This window comes from Suncus etruscus, chromosome 7 (genome assembly GCF_024139225.1).
Source record: "Suncus etruscus isolate mSunEtr1 chromosome 7, mSunEtr1.pri.cur, whole genome shotgun sequence".
Lineage (NCBI taxonomy): Eukaryota > Metazoa > Chordata > Mammalia > Eulipotyphla > Soricidae > Suncus > Suncus etruscus.
Window position 1 is genome coordinate 97,954,539 of NC_064854.1, and position 18,651 is coordinate 97,973,189.

Genomic DNA, 18,651 nt, shown 5'->3' on the forward strand with positions numbered 1-18,651 from the left:
TTGATTTGCCGCTGATCGAGTCCTTCTTTCCTGTCCAGTTTTTCCTGTGCTTTTTGCATGCCATGCTCATCACCTATGCCTGGGAAGAAAAATAGCCTAATAAGCATATGGAATTATGCTTTTATAGTTGTTATAGCTGCACTGTAAGTTCCTATTTAGGAGCAAGGGAATGAACTATCAGCCAAACTGAGCTTTGATTGTTTCTTGTTTGTTTCTTTGCTTATTTGGGGCCATACCTAGCGGTGCTCAATGTTTCCCCCTAGCTCTGTGCTCAGGGATCACTCCTGGTGGGGGTAGGGGCAGGTGGGGCAACTGGTGCCAGGCAACTGGGTTAGGCAGCTTGAGTGCAAGGCACAACCTTACTTTCTCTCCAGTTCCAGACTATTTTTGTTTTGAAACAAGTCCTGAGTTTTTTTCCTTGATCTTTAGCTTCCTAGGAAAGGTTGGTCAACTAGTAGTTGCCCTTACAGCAGCAAGCAGCAAATAGATCTTTCTTTTTTTTTTTTTTTTTTTTTTTTTTTTTTTTTTTTTTGGTGGCAAACAGTTTAATGATACTATCAAAACACATATTTTAAATAAATTTAAGCATCATTTTTTGTAGTTATTAATGATTCATTATATTTTACATAAGAATTGATCTATAGTAGCACTTGTTTGAAATAATTAAGTAATCTGTCAGTTTAGAGCTCCATACTACAAAACTGAGTAATTATCATTTACTTTCAAGACTATGGTCAGGAGATTAAGTTTTTTTTTTTTTTTTTTTTTTTTTTTTTTTATTTTTTATCTTTATTTAAACACCGTGATTACAAACATGATTATAGTTGTATGATTACAGTCATGTAAAGAGCACCCCCCCTTCACCGGTGTAACATTCCCACCACCAATTTCCCAGATCTCCCTCCTCCCCACCCCCCTACACCTGTACTCGAGACAGGCTTTCTACTTCCCTCATTCATTCACATTTTATGATAGTTTTCAGTGTAGTCATCTCTGCAACTGCACTCATCACTCTATGTGATGAGCTGCATGTCCTGAGCTGCACCTACCAGCCCTCATCTCTCTTGTCTCTGAGATATTGTTAAAAATGTCCTTCATTTTTCTTAAAGCCCATAGATGAGTGAAACCATTCTGCGTCTTTCTCTCTCCCTCTGACTTACTTCACTCAGCATAATAGATTCCATGTACATCCATGTATTGGAAAATTTCATGACTTCATCTCTCCTGATGGCTGCATAGTATTCCATTGTGTATATGTACCACAGTTTCTTCAGCCACTCATCTGTTGAAGGGCATCTTGGTTGTTTCCAGAGTCTGGCTATTGTAAATAGCGCTGCAATGAATATAGGAGTAAGGAAGGGTTTTTTGTATTGTATTTTTGTGTTTCTTGGGTATATTCCTAGGAGTGGTATAGCTGGATCGTATGGAAGCTCAATTTCCAGTTTGTGAAGGAATCTCCATATCGCTTTCCATAAAGGTTGTACTAGACGGCATTCCCACCAGCAGTGAAAAAGAGTTCCTTTCTCTCCACATCCCCGCCAGCACTGCTTGTTTTCCTTTCTTGTGATGTGTGCCAATCTCAGTGGCGTGAGGTGGTACCTCATAGTAGTTTTGATTTGCATCTCCCTGACGATTAGTGATGTTGAACATCTTTTCATGTGCCTTTTGGCCATTTGCCTTTCTTCTTTTTCAAAGTGTCTGTTCATTTCTTCTCCCCATTTTTTGATGGGGTTAGTTGTTTTTTTCTTGTATAGTTCTGTCAGTACCTTGTAAATTTTGGATATTAGCCCTTTATCTGATGTGTATTGGGTGAATAATTTCTCCCACTCAGTGGGTGGCCTTTGTATTCTGGGCGCTATTTCCTTTGAGATGCAGAAGCTTTTCAGCTTAATATAGTCCCATCTGTTTATCTCTGCTTCCACTTGCTTGGAAAGTGCTGTCTCCTCCTTAAAGATGCCTTTAGTCTCAATGTCCTGGAGTGTTTCACCTACATGTTGTTCTATATACCTTATAGTTTCAGTTCTGATATCAAGGTCTTTAATCCATTTGGATTTTACCTTTGTATATGGTGTTAGCTGGGGGTCTGAGTTCGCTTTTTTTGCAAGTGGTTAACCAGTTGTGCCAACACCACTTGTTGAATAGGCTTTCCCTGCTCCATTTAGGATTTTTTGCTCCTTTATCAAAAACAAGGTGGTTATATGTCTGAGGAACCTTCTCTGAGTACTCAAGCCTATTCCACTGATCTGAGGGTCTGTTTTTATTCCAATACCATGCTGTTTTTATAACTGTTGCTTTGTAATACAACTTAAAATTGGGGAAAGTAATGCCTCCCATATTCCTTTTCCCAAGGAGTGCTTTAGCTATTCGAGGTTGTTTGTTGTTCCAGATGAATTTCAGAAGTATTTGATCCACTTCTTTGAAAAATGTCATGGGTATCTTTAGAGGAATCGCGTTAAATCTGTACAATGCTTTTGGAAGTATTGCCATTTTAATGATGTTGATCCTGCCAATCCATGAGCATGGTATGTGTTTCCATTTCCGCGTGTCCTCTCTTATTTCTTGGAGCAGTGTTTTGTAGTTTTCTTTGTATAGATCCTTCACATCTTTAGTCAGGTTGACTCCAAGATATTTGAGTTTGTGTGGAACTAATGTGAATGGGATTGTTCTCTTAATGTCCATTTCTTCCCTATCATTATTCGTGTATAAAAAGGCCATTGATTTTTGTGTGTTAATTTTGTATCCTGCCACTTTGCTATACAAATCTATTATTTCTAGAAGCTTTTTGGTAGAGTCTTTAGGGTTTTCTAAGTAGAGTATCATGTCATCTGCAAACAGTGAGAGCTTGACTTCTTCCTTTCCTATCTGAATTCCCTTGATATCTTTTTCTTGCCTAATCGCTATAGCAAGTACTTCCAGTGCTATGTTGAATAGGAGTGGTGAGAGAGGACAGCCTTGTCTTGTACCAGAATTTAGAGGAAAGGATTTTAGTTTTTCTCCATTGAGGATAATATTTGCCACTGGCTTCTGGTAGATGGCTTTGACTATATTGAGAAAGGTTCCTTTTATTCCTATCTTGCTGAGAGTTTTAATCAAGAATGGGTGTTGAACCTTATCAAATGCTTTTTCTGCATCTATTGATATGACCATGTGATTTTTATTTTTGTTGTTGTTTATGTTGTGTATTATATTAATAGATTTACGGATGTTAAACCATCCTTGCATTCCTGGGATGAAACCTACTTGATCAAAGTGAATGATCTTCTTGATGAGGCACTGGATCCTGTTCGCCAGGATTTTGTTGAGGATCTTTGCATCTGTGTTCATCAGGGATATTGGTCTGTAATTTTCTTTTTTGGCAGCATCTCTATCAGGTTTTGGTATTAAGGTGATGTTGGCTTCATAAAAGCTATTTGGAAGTATTCCTGTTTTTTCGATTTCATAAAAGAGCCTGGCCAGAATTGGTAGTAGTTCCTCTTGAAAGGTTTGAAAGAATTCATTCGTGAATCCATCAGGGCCTGGGCTTTTGTTTTTGGGTAAATTTTTGATTACAGTTTTAATTTCCTCAATAGTGATGGGGGTGTTTAGATATGCTACCTCTTCTTTATTCAACCGTGGAAGGTTATATGAGTTCAGAAATTTATCCATTTCTTCCAGGTTCTCATATTTAGTGGCATAGAGTTTCTCAAAGTATTCTCTGAATACCCTTTGAATCTCTGCAGTATCTGTAGTGATCTCCCCCTTCTCATTTCTAATACGCGTTATCAAGTTTCTCTCTTTCTTTTGCTTTGTGAGTTTTGCCAATGGTCTATCAATCTTGTTTATTTTTTCAAAGAACCAACTTCTGCTTTCGTTGATCTTTCGGATTGTTTTTTGGGTTTCCACTTCGTTGATTTCTGCTCTCAGCTTTGTTATTTCCTTCTGTCTCCCTATTTTTGGGTCCTTTTGTTGAGCACTTTCTAGTTCTATTAGCTGTGTCATTAAGCTACTCAGGTAAGCTCCTTCTTCCTTCCTGATGTGTGCTTGCAAAGCTATAAATTTTCCTCTCAGTACTGCTTTTGCTGTGTCCCATAAGCTCTGATAGTTTGTGTCTTTATTGTCATTTGTTTCCAGGAACCTTTTGATTTCCTCCTTGATTTCATCTCGGACCCACTGGTTATTGAGTATGAGGCTGTTTAACTTCCAGGTGTTAAATTTTTTCTTCTGTGTCCCTTTGCAGTTCACATCTAACTTCAGAGCCTTGTGGTCAGCAAAGGCAGCCTGCAAAATGTCTATCTTTTTTATTTTATGGAGGTATGTTTTATGTGCCAGCACATGATCTATCCTGGAGAATGATCCATGTACATTGGAAAAGAATGTGTATCCAGGTTTCTGAGGATAGAGTGCCCTATATATATCTACTAGGCCTCTTTCATCCATTTCTTTTTGCAGGTCTAGTATATTTTTGTTGGGTTTCCATTTGGTTGACCTATCAAGTGTTGACAAGCCTGTGTTGAGGTCTCCCACAATTATTGTGTTATTATTGATATCCTTCTTCAGATTTGTCAACAATTGTATTAAATACTTTGCTGGACCCTCATTCGGTGCGTATATGTTTAGGAGAGTGATTTCTTCTTGCTGTACAAATCCCTTGATTAGTACATAATATCCATCTTTGTCCCTTACAATTTTTCTGAGTATAAAGTTTGTGTCATCTGATATTAGTATGGCCACCCCCGCTTTTTTAAGGGTGTTGTTTGCTTGAATGATTTTCCTCCAGCCTTTGATTTTGAGTCTATGTTTATTCTGACTATTCAGGTGTGTTTCTTGTAGACAGCAGAAGGTTGGCTTCAGTTTTTTGATCCATTTCGCCACTCTGTGCCTCTTAACTGGTGCATTTAGTCCATTGACATTGAGAGAAATAATTGTCATGGGATTTATTGCCATCTTTGTGTAGAAGTTTGGTGTGTTTTTTGTTCTGTCTTGTTTTTAGAGTAGATCTTTCAGTTTTTCTTTTAAGGCTGGTTTTGAGTCTGCAAAGATTTTGAGCTGTTGTTTATCTGTGAAGCCGTGTATACATCCGTCAAACCTGAAACTTAGTTTTGCTGGGTGCAATATTCTTGGCGAAGCATTTATTTCATTGAGTTTTGCCACTACGTCCCACCACTGCCTTCTGGCCTTGAGTGTTTCTGGTGACAGGTCTGCTGTAAATTTCAAGGATGCTCCGTGGAATGTAATTTCCCTTTTCGATCTTGCTGCTTGCAGTATTCTATCTCTATCGGTGGGTTTCATCATGGTGACTAGGATGTGTCTTGGGGTGTTTCTACTGGGGTCTTTTTTAGCTGGTACTCTTCGGGCATGCAGGATTTGGTCACATGTTTTCTTTAGCTCTGGTAGTTTCTCTGTGATGATGTTCTTAACCATTGATTCTTCCTGAAGATTTTCTTCTTGGGTCTCTGGAACTCCAATGATTCTGAAGTTGTTTCTGTTGAGCTTATCAAAGACTTCTATTTTCATCTTCTCATATTCTTTGAGTAAATTTTCCATTGTCTGATCATTTGATTTGAGGTTTTTTTCTAATCTCTTCTGCTGTGTAAAGTTGTTATGCATCTCATCTTCTAAAGCACTAATTCTATCCTCAGCTGCTGTTAACCTGTTGGAAAACTCATCCATTATGTTCTTCAATTCGTCTATTGAGTTTTTCAGACCTGTTATCTGATCTGATATTTCAGTTTGGAGTTTTCTGATTTCTGTCTTCATATTCTCTTGATTTTTATTAGTGCTCTGATTTATACTTTCTTTGATATCTGATAGCAACCTCCATATTTCGTCTCTAAACTCCATTTCTGAAAGACTGCTTAGGTAGTTGGTCGTTGTTGGGTCATCAGAGTTTCCATCTTCATTCTCTATGGTTGAAGTTGGTCTGCGTAGTCTCCCCATTGTCTCGCTTACGCTGTGGGTTTTTCTACGTGTTGTGGTGGTACTCATTGGCGAGGTGGAGTGCGCGGCCGCGAAGCGCAGCGGAGCGGCCGCGCTCCGGCCCCCAAACACTCACCTCAGCCGAGGCAAGCCGTCAGGGGATGCCTGGGGAGGCCCCCAAGTGTCTGCCAAGCAAAGAAACCAGCACAATCCACAACTCCAACAGAAAACTCACAGCCCCAGCGAGACACGCCTTGAAGAGATTAATGCTGAATCAGGTCAAAGTTCCCAGGTTGATGCAGGCTGGGGGAGGTCCCAAAATGTCTGCCGGGCCTAGGGGTCCAGCAGTCAGCCTGATCTGCAACTCCGGCCCCCAAACACTCACCTCAGCCGAGGCAAGCCGTCAGGGGATGCCTGGGGAGGCCCCCAAGTGTCTGCCAAGCAAAGAAACCAGCACAATCCACAACTCCAACAGAAAACTCACAGCCCCAGCGAGACACGCCTTGAAGAGATTAATGCTGAATCAGGTCAAAGTTCCCAGGTTGATGCAGGCTGGGGGAGGTCCCAAAATGTCTGCCGGGCCTAGGGGTCCAGCAGTCAGCCTGATCTGCAACTCCGGCCCCCAAACACTCACCTCAGCCGAGGCAAGCCGTCAGGGGATGCCTGGGGAGGCCCCCAAGTGTCTGCCAAGCAAAGAAACCAGCACAATCCACAACTCCAACAGAAAACTCACAGCCCCAGCGAGACACGCCTTGAAGAGATTAATGCTGAATCAGGTCAAAGTTCCCAGGTTGATGCAGGCTGGGGGAGGTCCCAAAATGTCTGCCGGGCCTAGGGGTCCAGCAGTCAGCCTGATCTGCAACTCCGGCCCCCAAACACTCACCTCAGCCGAGGCAAGCCGTCAGGGGATGCCTGGGGAGGCCCCCAAGTGTCTGCCAAGCAAAGAAACCAGCACAATCCACAACTCCAACAGAAAACTCACAGCCCCAGCGAGACACGCCTTGAAGAGATTAATGCTGAATCAGGTCAAAGTTCCCAGGTTGATGCAGGCTGGGGGAGGTCCCAAAATGTCTGCCGGGCCTAGGGGTCCAGCAGTCAGCCTGATCTGCAACTCCGGCCCCCAAACACTCACCTCAGCCGAGGCAAGCCGTCAGGGGATGCCTGGGGAGGCCCCCAAGTGTCTCAGCCGAGGCAAGCCGTCAGGGGATGCCTGGGGAGGCCCCCAAGTGTCTGCCAAGCAAAGAAACCAGCACAATCCACAACTCCAACAGAAAACTCACAGCCCCAGCGAGACACGCCTCAGCCGAGGCAAGCCGTCAGGGGATGCCTGGGGAGGCCCCCAAGTGTCTGCCAAGCAAAGAAACCAGCACAATCCACAACTCCAACAGAAAACTCACAGCCCCAGCGAGACACGCCTCAGCCGAGGCAAGCCGTCAGGGGATGCCTGGGGAGGCCCCCAAGTGTCTGCCAAGCAAAGAAACCAGCACAATCCACAACTCCAACAGAAAACTCACAGCCCCAGCGAGACACGCCTCAGCCGAGGCAAGCCGTCAGGGGATGCCTGGGGAGGCCCCCAAGTGTCTCAGCCGAGGCAAGCCGTCAGGGGATGCCTGGGGAGGCCCCCAAGTGTCTGCCAAGCAAAGAAACCAGCACAATCCACAACTCCAACAGAAAACTCACAGCCCCAGCGAGACACGCCTCAGCCGAGGCAAGCCGTCAGGGGATGCCTGGGGAGGCCCCCAAGTGTCTGCCAAGCAAAGAAACCAGCACACCCAAATAGATCTTTCTTTTCTTTCTTTCTTTCTTTCTTTCTTTCTTTCTTTCTTTCTTTCTTTCTTTCTTTCTTTCTTTCTTTCTTTCTTTCTTTCTTTTCTTTCTTTCTTTCTTTCTTTCTTTTCTTTCTTCTGTCTCTCTCTTTCTCTCTCTCTCTCCCTCCCTCCCTCCCTCCCTCTTTCTTTCTTTCTTTCTTTCTTTCTTCGTTCTTTCTTCCTTCCTTCTTTCTTTCTTTCTCTTTCTTTCTTTCTTTCTTTTTCCTTCCTTCCTTCCTTCCTTTCTTCCTTCCCTCCTTCCTTCCTTCCTTCCTTCCTTCCTTCCTTCCTTCCTTCCTTCCTTCCTTCCTTTCTTTCTTTATTTTCTTTTCTTTTTTTTTTTCTTTTTTTTTTTTTTTTTTGTTTTTGGGCCACACCCGGTAACGCTCAGGGGTTACTCCTGGCTATGCGCTCAGAAGTTGCTCCTGGCTTGGGGGACCATATGGGACACCGGGGGATCGAACCGCGGTCCGTCCAAGGCTAGCACAGGCAAGGCAGGCACCTTACCTTTAGCGCCACCGCCCGGCCCCTCATTTTCTTTTCTTTTCTTTTCTTTCTTCTTTCCCATACCTGGCGGTGCTCAGGAGTTATTCCTGGCTCATGCACTCAGAAAACCATATGGAATGCTGGGAATCAAACCAGGGTTGATCCTGGGTCGGCTTCATGTAAGGCAAATGCTTTATCACTAAGCTATTATACCAACCCCTCAGTACTGTTCTCACTGGACTTTGTAACTTAGGAAACAGTTGTTACATGAACTCAATACTGCAGTGTCTGTGTAATGCTCTATGTTTGGCTGATTACTTTAACCAAACCATTACCAGGATGATGTTAATTTTGGTTGAATCCGTAGGGACATAAAGGTAAAGTGGCAGAGAATTTGGCCTAAACAAGAAATCCCCATGGGCTGGAGAGGTGGCGCTAAAGGTAAGGTATCTGCCTTGCAAGCGCTAGCCAAGAAAGGACCGTGGTTCGATCCCCTGGCGTCCCATGTGGTCCCCCCAAGCCAGGGGCGATTTCTGAGCCCTTAGCCAGGAGTAACCCCTGAGCATCAAACGGGTGTGGGCCCCCCCCCAAAAAAAAAGAAATCCCTGTGGACAGTACAGAACAGGCATATCAGCCCAAAAGACTTTAAGATAACCATTGGGAAGATCAATGACCAATTTGCAAGATACAACCAACAAGTTTCTATTTCTGATTAATGGTCTTCATGAAGACTTGAATAAAACAGATAGTCAGAAAAGCCATAAAGAGGAAAATGATGATCATATTTTTTTCTTTTTCTTTTTTGGTTTTTGGGTCACACCTGGCAACGCTCAGGGGTTACTCCTGGTTCTACACTCAGAAATCGCTCCTGGCACATTCAGGGGACCACATGGGATGCCAGGATTTGAACCACCGTCCTGCATGCAAGGCAAACGCCTTATCACTGTGCTATCTCTCCAGCCCCAAATGATGATCATATAATTTTATTTTTTTTATTTTTGGTTTTGGGGTCACACCCGATAGTACTCAGGGATTACACATGGCACCATGCTCAGAAATCACTCCTGGCAGGCTCAGGGGACCATATGGGACACCAGGATTCGAACCTATGACCTTCTGCATGAAAGACAACACCTTACCTCCATGCTATCTCTCCAGCCCCAAATGATGGTCATCTTGATGACTTAAAAGCTCAAGAGCAAAACTACGCCTGCCCAGTGGGGCTCGACTGAAAAATTGTGAGTGCTGCCTGTGTGTGTCTGTCTCCTGTCCCCATACATGATTGTGTTTGGGTTTCAGTCATGTAAAGAACAACACCCATCACCAGTGCAACATTCCCATCACCAATGTCCCAAATCTCCCTCCTCCCCACCCAACCCCCGCCTGTACTCTAGACAGGCTTTCTATTTCCCTCGTACATTCTCATTATTAGGATAGTTCAAAACGTAGTTATTTCTGTAACTAAACTCATCCCTGGTTGCGGTGAGCTTCATGAGGTGAGCTGTAACTTCCAGCTCTTTTCTCTTTTGTGTCTGAAAATTATTATTGCAAGAATGTCTTTCATTTTTCTTAAAACCCATAGATGAGTGAGACCATTCTTTGTCTTTCTCTCTCTCTCTCTCTCTCTCTCTCTCTCTCTCTCTGACTTATTTCACTCAGCATAATAGATTCCATGTACATTCATATATAGGAAAATTTCATGACTTCATCTCTCCTGACAGCTGCATAATATTCCATTGTGTATATGTACCACAGTTTCTTTAGCCATATTCATCTGTTGAAGGGTATCTTGGCTGTTTCCAGAGTCTTGCTATGGTAAATAGTGCTGCAATGAATATAGGTGTAAGGAAGGGATTTTTGTATTGTATTTTTGTGTTCCTAGGGTATATTCTTAGGAGTGGTATAGCTGGGTCATATGGGAGCTCGATTTCCAGTTTTTGGAGGAATCTCCATATTGCTTTTCATAAAGATTGAACTTGGGGCCGGGCGGTGGCGCTAAAGGTAAGGTGCCTGCCTTGACTGCGCTAGCCTTGGACGGACCGCGGTTCGATCCCCCGGTGTCCCATATGGTCCCCCAAGCCAGGAGCAACTTCTGAGCACATAGCCAGGAGTAACCCCTGAGTGTTACCGGGTGTGGCCCAAAAACCAAAAAAAAAAAAAAAAAGATTGAACTAGACGGCATTTCCACCAGCAGTGGATAAGAGTTCCTTTCTCTCCACGTCCCCGTCAACACTGCTTGTTCTCATTCTTTGTGATGTGTGCCAATCTCTGGAGTGTCAGGTGGTACCTCATAGTTGTTTTGATTTGCATCTCACTGATGATTAGTGATGTGGAGCATTTTTCCATGTGTCTTTTGGCCATATGTATTTCTTCTTTGTCAAAGTGTCTGTCCATTTCTTCTCCCCATTTTTTGATGGGATTAGATTTTTTTTCTTGTAAATTTCTGTCAGTGCCTTGTATATTTTGGAGATTAGCCCCTTATCTGATGGGTATTGGGTGAATAGTTTCTCCCACTCAGTGAGGGGCTCTTGTATCCTGGGCGCTATTTCTCTTGAGGTGCAGAAGCTTCTCAGTTTAATATATTCCCATCTGTTAATCTCTGTTTTCACTTGCTTGGAGAGTGCAGTTTCCTCTTTGAAGATGCCTTTAGTCTCAATGTCCTGGAGTGTTTTGCCCACGTGTTGTTCTATATATCTTATGGTTTCTGGTCTGATATCGAGGTCTTTCATCCATTTGGATTTAACCTTCGTACATGATGTTAGCTGGGGGTCTAAGTTAAATTTTTTGCAAGTGGCTAGCCAGTTGTGCCAACACCACTTGTTGAAGAGGCTTTCTTTGCTCCATTTAGGATTTCTTGCTCCTTTATCAAAAATTAGGTGATTGTGGGCCCGGAGAGATAGCACAGCGGTGTTTGCCTTGCAAGCAGCCGATCCAGGACCAAAGGTGGTTGGTTCGAATCCCGGTGTCCCATATGGTCCCCCGTGTTTCTGAGCAGACAGCCAGGAGTAACCCCTGAGCACTGCCGGGCATGGCCCAAAAACAAACAAAAAAAAATTAGGTGATTGTATGTCTGGGGAACATTCTCTGAGTATTCAAGCCTATTTCACTGATCTGAGGGCCTGTCTTTATTCCAATACCATGCTCTTTTGATAACTATTGCTTTGTAGTACAGTTTAAAGTTGGGGAAAGTAATTCCTCCCATATTCTTTTTCCCAATGATTGCTTTAGCTATTCGAGGGTGTTTATTGTTCCAAATAAATTTCAAAAGTGCCTGATTCATTCTTTGAAGAATGTCATGGGTATCTTTAGAGGGATTGCATTAAATCTGTACAATGTTTTGGGGAGTATTGCCATTTTAATGATGTTAATCCTGCCAATCCATGAGCAGGGTATGTGCTTCCATTTCCGTGTGTCCTCTCTTATTTCTTGGACAGAGTTTTATAGTTTTCTTTGTATAAGTCCTTCACATTTTTAGTCAAGTTGATTCCAAGATATTTGAATTTGTGTGGCACTATTGTGAATGGGGTTGTTTTCTTAATGTCCATTTCTTCCTTATTACTATTGGTGTATAGAAAGGCCATTGATTTTTGTGTGTTAATTTTGTAGCCTGCCACCTTGCTATATGAGTCTATTGTTTCTAGAAGCTTTTTTCCTAGAGACTTTAGGGTTTTCTAGGTAGAGTATCATGTTATCTGCAAACAGCGAGAGCTTGACTTCTTCCTTTCCTATCTGGATTCCCTTGATATCTTTTTCTTGCCTAATTGCTATAGCAAGTACTTCCAGTGCTATGTTGAATAGGAGTGGTGAGAGAGGACAGCCTTGTCTTGCGCCAGAATTTAGAGGAAAGGCTTTCAGTTTTTCTCCATTGAGGACAATATTTGCCTCTGGCTTGTGGTAGATGGCCTTAACTATATTGAGAAAGGTTCCTTCCATTCCCATCTTGCTGAGAGTTTTGATCAAGAATGGGTGTTGGACCTTATCAAATGTTTTCTCTGCATCTATTGATATGATCATGTGATTTCTATTTTTCTTGTTGTTGATGTTGTGTATTATGTTGATAGATTTACGGATGTTAAACCAGCCTTGCATTCCTGGGATGAAACCTACTTGATCGTAGTGGATGATCTTCTTAATGAGGCATTGAATCCTATTTGCCAGGATTTTGTTGAGGATCTTTGCATCTGTATTCATCAGCAATATTGGTCTGTAATTTTCTTTTTTTGTAGCATCTCTGTCTGGTTTAGGTATCAAGGTGATGTTGGCTTCATAAAAGCTATTTGGAAGTTTTCCTGTTTTTTCGATTTCATGAAAGAGTCTTGCCAGGATTGGTAGAAGTTCCTCTTGAAAGGTTTGAAAGAATTCATTAGTAAATCCATCTGGGCCTGGGCTTTTGTTTTTGGGCAGACATTTGATTACTGTTTTAATTTCCTCAATAGTGATAGATGTGTTTAGATATGCTACATTCTCTTCATTCAACCGTGAAAGATTATGAGTCAAAGAATGTATCCATTTCTTCCAGGTTTTCATTTTTAGTGGCATAGAGTTTCTCAAAGTAGTTTCTGATTACCCTTTGAATCTCTACCATATCAGTAGTGATCTCTCCTTTTTCATTCCTGATACGAGTTATCAAGTTTCTCTCTCTCTCTTTCTTTGTTAGTTTTCCAGTGGTCTATCAATCTTGTTTTTTTTTTTTTTTTTTTTTCAAAGAACCAACTTCTGCTTTTGTTGATCTTTTGGATTGTTTTTCGGGTTTCCACTTAATTGATTTCTGCTCTCAGCTTTGTTATTTTCTTGTGCCTCCCTATTTTTGGGTCCTTTTGTTGAGCACTTTCTAATTCTATGAGCTGTGTCATTAAGCTATTCAGGTATGCCCCTTCTTCTTTCCTGATGTGTGCCTGCAAAGATATAAATTTTCCTCTCAGTACTGCTTTTGTTGTGTCCCATAGGTTTTGATAGTTTGTGTCTCCATTGTCATTTGTTTTCAAGAAGGTTTTGATTTTCTCTTTGATTTCATCTCGGACCCACTGGTTATTCAGTATTAGGCTGTTTAACTTCCAGGTATTAACGTTTTTCTTCTGTGTCCTTTGTAGTTCACATATAATTTCAGGGCCTTGTGGTCAGCAAAGGTAGCCTGCAAAATTTCTATTCTCTTGATATTATGGAGGTATGTTTTATGTGCTAGCATGTAGTCTATACTGGAGAGTGTTCCATGTACATTAGAGAAGAACGTGTATCCAGGCTTCTGGGGGTGGAGTGTCCTGTATATATCTACTAGGCCTCTTTCTTCCATTTCTCTGTTCAGGTCTAGTATATTCTTTTTGGGTTTCAGTCTGGTTGACCTGTCAATTGTTGACAATGCCGTGGTGAGGTCTCCCACAATTATTGTGTTGTTATTGATATTATTTTTCAGATTTATCAACAATTTTATTAAATATTTTGCTGGCCCCTCATTCGGTGCATATATGTTTAGGAGAGTGATTTCTTCCTGCTCTACATACCCCTTGATTAATACAAATGTCCATCTTTGTCCTTTACAACTTTCCTAAGTATAAAGTTTGCATCATATGATATTAGTATGGCCACTCCAGCTTTTTTATGGGTGTTGTTTGCTTGGATGATTTTCCTCCAGCCTTTTATTTTGAGTCTATGTTTGTTCTGACTATTCAGGAGCGTTTCTTGTAGGCAGCAGAAGGTTGGATTGAGTTTTTGATCCATTTAGCCACTCTGTGTCTCTTAACTGGTGCATTTAGTCCATTGACATTGAGAGAAAGAATTGTCCTGGGAGTTAGTGCCATCTTTATATCGAAGTTTGGTGTGTCTGTTGGTCAGTCTTGTCTTAAAGTAGGCCGTTCAGTTTTTCTTTTAAGAATGGTTTTGAGTCTTAAAAAAAAAAAAAAAAGAATGGTTTTGAGTCTTTAAAGTTTCTGAGCTGTTGTTTGTCTGTGAAACCATGTATTGTTCCTTCAAACCTGAAAGTGAGTTTTTCTGGGTGAAGTATTCTAGGCAAAGCATTTATTTCATTGAGTTTTGTCACCATGTCCCACCACTGCCTTCTGGCCTTAAGTGTTTCCAGTGACAGGTCTGCAGTAAATCTCAAGGATGTTCCCTTGAATGTAATTTCTCTTTTTGATCTTGCTGCTTTCAGAATTCTGTCTCTATCTGTGGGATTTGTCATTGTGACTAGGATGTGTCTTGGGGTGTTTTTCTGGGGTCTCTTTTAGTTGGTACTCTTCGGGCATGCAGGATTTGATCGCATGTATTCTTTAGCTCTTGTAGTTTCTCTTTAATGATGTTCTTGACTGTTGATTCTTCCTGGAGATTTTCTTCCTGGGTCTCTGGGACTCCAATGATTCTTAAGTTGTTTCTGTTGAGCTTATCATAGACTTCTATTTTCATCTGTTCCCATTCTTTGAGTAATTTTTCTATTGTTTGATCATTTTCTTTAAGGATTTTTCCCAATTTCTTCTGCTGTATGGAATTGTTATTCATCTCATCTTCCAGTGTACTAATTCTATCCTCAGCTGTTGTTAACCCGTGGGAAAGCTCAATGATGTTTTTCTTAAATTCATCTACTGAGTTTTTCAGACCTGTTATTTGACCTGAAATTTCAGTTTGGAGTTTTCTGATTTCTATCTTCATATTCTCTTGATTCTTATTAGTGTTCTCTTCTATACTTTCTTTGAGTTCTTTGAGCATCTTCCATATTGCGACTTTAAACTCCTTATCTGAGGGACTGACTAGTTGCTTGTTCATGTTCAAGTCATCAGAGTTGCCATTGTCATTCTCTACGTCTGGCACTGGCCTGCGTTGTTTCTCCACTGTCACACTTGTATTGTGGGTTTTTCTACATGTTGTGGTTGTATTCATTGGCTAAGTGATGTGCACGGACAAGAAGCAAAGCTGAGCGGCCGCGCTCCTCTGGCTCCTCCCTTTCTGGGAGTGTAAACTCACCTCCAGGGAAGGCTAGCCATCCACAGATGAGCCACACACAGCATGAAATCAGGCCGAAAATGCAGTACAGCACAGAAGAGATGCAGATAGGGATACTGGCATCAGAGTTCCAGCAGAGTTCAGCGGCTTCCCCTTTCTGGACATGTAGACTCACCTTCAGGGAAGGCTCCAGGGAAGGTAAGCCGTCTGCAGATGAGCCATACACAGGATGAAATCAGGCCGAAAATGCAGCACAGCACAGAAGACAGGCAGATAGGGGTGCTGGCACCTGAGTTCCAGCAGAGTTCAGTGCAAGAAGTTTGCTCTTATGGAGATACTCAGTTCTAGTAGCAGTGATGATGTTTTCACAGACTCATTTATGCAAGACAGCTGGAAGCAGCCACCACATGGTAGGTCCATCTGCTGGTGGTACTCAGGGGTTAATCCTGGCTCTGCACTCAGTAATCACTCCTGGACAAACAGTGAGGCTGCTCTCTGCTGTGTGGCCTAAAATACAGCAGACATCTCGGCCATCCTCTCTGCTGTTCTGTGGCCTGGGATTTAGTTCCTCTCCGCCATTGTTCCCTGAGAGCTTGTCCCCCTTAGAAAATCTTGACTATCACAGTATATTACTGATTTAAGGAACAATTTGAAAAAATAAAATTTATTTTCTTTTTTTAATCATTATAGTGGACTGGATAGAGGCCATTACACTGCCTATTGTGAAAATGCAGCAAGGCAATGCGATTTAAGTTTAATAATTGGAAAGTTTCGGATATTCCGATCTCTTCTGTGAAATCCTCAGCAGTTTATGTCCTCTTTTTATACTTCAGTAAGATCAAGAAAAAATATTATAGCTGCATAAATCAAAGCGGGTTGTCAGCTATTTGTCTTTTTTTTTTGGGGGGGGGCACACTCGGCGCTGCTCAGGGGTTACTCCTGGCTGTCTGCTCAGAAATAGCTCCTGGCAGGCACAGGGGACCATATGGGACACCCGGATTCGAACCAACCACCTTAGTTCCTGGATCGGCTGATTGCAAGGCAAACGCCACTGTGCTATCTCTCCGGGCCCAGCTAATTGTCTTTTAAAAGATGTCTATAATAATGTTCTAATGTTTTGTTCACAGAAATATAAAAAAGGAATTTGGATGCTAGGGATCATTACAGTGATCATTATAAAAATGTTTTAGCGGGCCCGGAGAGATAGCACAGTGGCGTTTGCCTTGCAAGCAGCCGATCTAGGACCAAAGGTGGTTGGTTCGAATCTGGTGTCCCATATGGTCCCCCGTGCCTGCCAGGAGCTATTTCTGAGCAGACAACCAGGAGTAACCCCTGAGCACCGCCGGGTGAGGCCCAAAACCAAAAAAAAAAAAAGTTTTAGCGGGCTGGAGAGATAGCACAGAGTAGGGCGTTTGTCTTGCATGCAGCTGATCCAGAATTAACAGTGGTTCATCCCATATGGTGCCCTGTACCTACCAGGAGTGATTTCTGAGCACAGAGCCAGGAGTGAACCCTGAACCTGCCGGGTGTGACACAAAAACCAATTAAAAAAAAAAAAGAATGTTTTAGCAATCTATTTTATTTTTGTTCATTTTTGTTCATTTTTTGTTTTGTTTTGTTTTGTTTTGAGGCCACACTCAGTGGTGCTCAGGGCCCAGCTATCTATTTTCAGATTTTTGGGGGGGAGGGTCACATCCGGCAGCGCTCAGGGGTTACACCTGGCTCTATACTCAGAAATCACTCCTGGCAGGCTCAGGAGACCATATGGGATGCTGGGATTCAAACCACTGTCCTTCTGCCTACAAGGCAGACACCCTACCTCCATGCTATCTCTTGGCCCCCCAGCAATCTATTTTCTTTTTTTCTTTCTTTTTGGCTTTTTTGGGGGGCTCATACCCAGCAGCGCTCAGGGATTATTCTTGACTCCACACTCAGAAATCCTTTCTGGCAGGCTGGGGGGATCATATGGGATGCTGGAATTTGAACCACTGACCTTCTGCATGCAAGGCAAAAAGGCTTACCTCCATGCTATCTCTTCACCCAGCAATCTATTTTCAATTTAAACATGTCCTCATCAAAAAATTTATGATGTTTGGGGCCGGGCGGTGGCGCTGGAGGTAAGGTGCCTGCCTTGCCTGCGCTAGCCTAGGACGGACCGCGGTTCGATCCCCCGGCGTCCCATATGGTCCCCCAAGAAGCCAGGAGCAACTTCTGAGCGCATAGCCAGGAGTAACCCCTGAGCGTCACAGGGTGTGGCCCAAAAAAAAAACCAAAAAAAAAAAAATTATGATGTTTAAAAAAAATTATGGTGTTTTGAGTTACAGAAAGTCTACAGAAAAGGGGCTGGAGCAATAGCACAGCTGTAGGGCATTTGTCTTGCATACGGCCAACCTGGGACAGACCCAGATTTAATCTCTGGCATCCCGTATGGTCTCCTGAGCCTGCCAGAAGCAAGTTCTGCATGCAGATCCAGGAGTAAAATTTGAGCACTGCCAGGTGTGCGCCCACACCAAAAAAAAAAAAAAACAAAGTCTACAGGAAAGGAACTTTCATGCTCTGGACACCTGCTATAGAGTTCAGTGCTCTTAACTCTTACTACAGTACTCATTATAAGGATGTTTAGCATACACAAAAGAGTCCAGAGGCTTTCTTGGGATCAAAAGGGAAATTTAAAACAATTTTATTGAGACCATTGCGAATTACAAGTCTTTCAACAATTGTATTTCAGTATATAGTGACAGTGAATTAGAGTCATTCCTACCACCAGTGTTGACCCACCCACCACCATAGTTCCCAAAATACATTGCATACCTCTACCCCCCTGGACTACTAGTGTAAAAAAGTTATGCTCAGTCGTGGTTGTTGTAGTCAGTCTGCTGTAATTAGAGATCTTGGTTTTTGCACAGATTGTAGGATAGAATGTCTTCTAATTTCAACTCACCATTAGATGGTGAGGTAGGACAACATGCCCTTAGATTGAGTTGTTGTTTCCTCATCATCAAGATGTCATATGAGCCTAGCCTGGAGCAAGTTGGTGCCAGAGCAGCATCAGGGCTTCCCCAGGGGAGAAGTTTGATTTCTGGTGCTGGTGCAGGAAACTGTGCCAGTTCTAATGTTGCGATCTGGGATTTGGGGTGGATGGTCGATGTCCGATTGATTGAGGTCTAAATCAAGTCCCCATGATTAATGTTCAAGGTGGTGCACTATAAAATTTATGGTTTCTTATCCCTATTAGGTAAGAACTTCTTTCTATACATAATATTTCTCCATTTTAGTGTGCCTATGCAAAAAAGAACAATGCAATATTATATTACTGGTGCATTTGGAGTTTAAAATAACAAGCTATACCATCTCTAAATGCTGTGGTTTTGGACTGAGCTCTTATCCCAAGCACCTCCAAATTTCATAATACTGGGCTGGAGAGATAGCATGGAGATAGGGTGTTTGCCTTGCATGCAGAAGGACGGTGGTTCAAATCCCGGCATCCCAAATGGTCCCCCGAGCCTTCCAGGAGTGATTTCTGAGCGTAAAG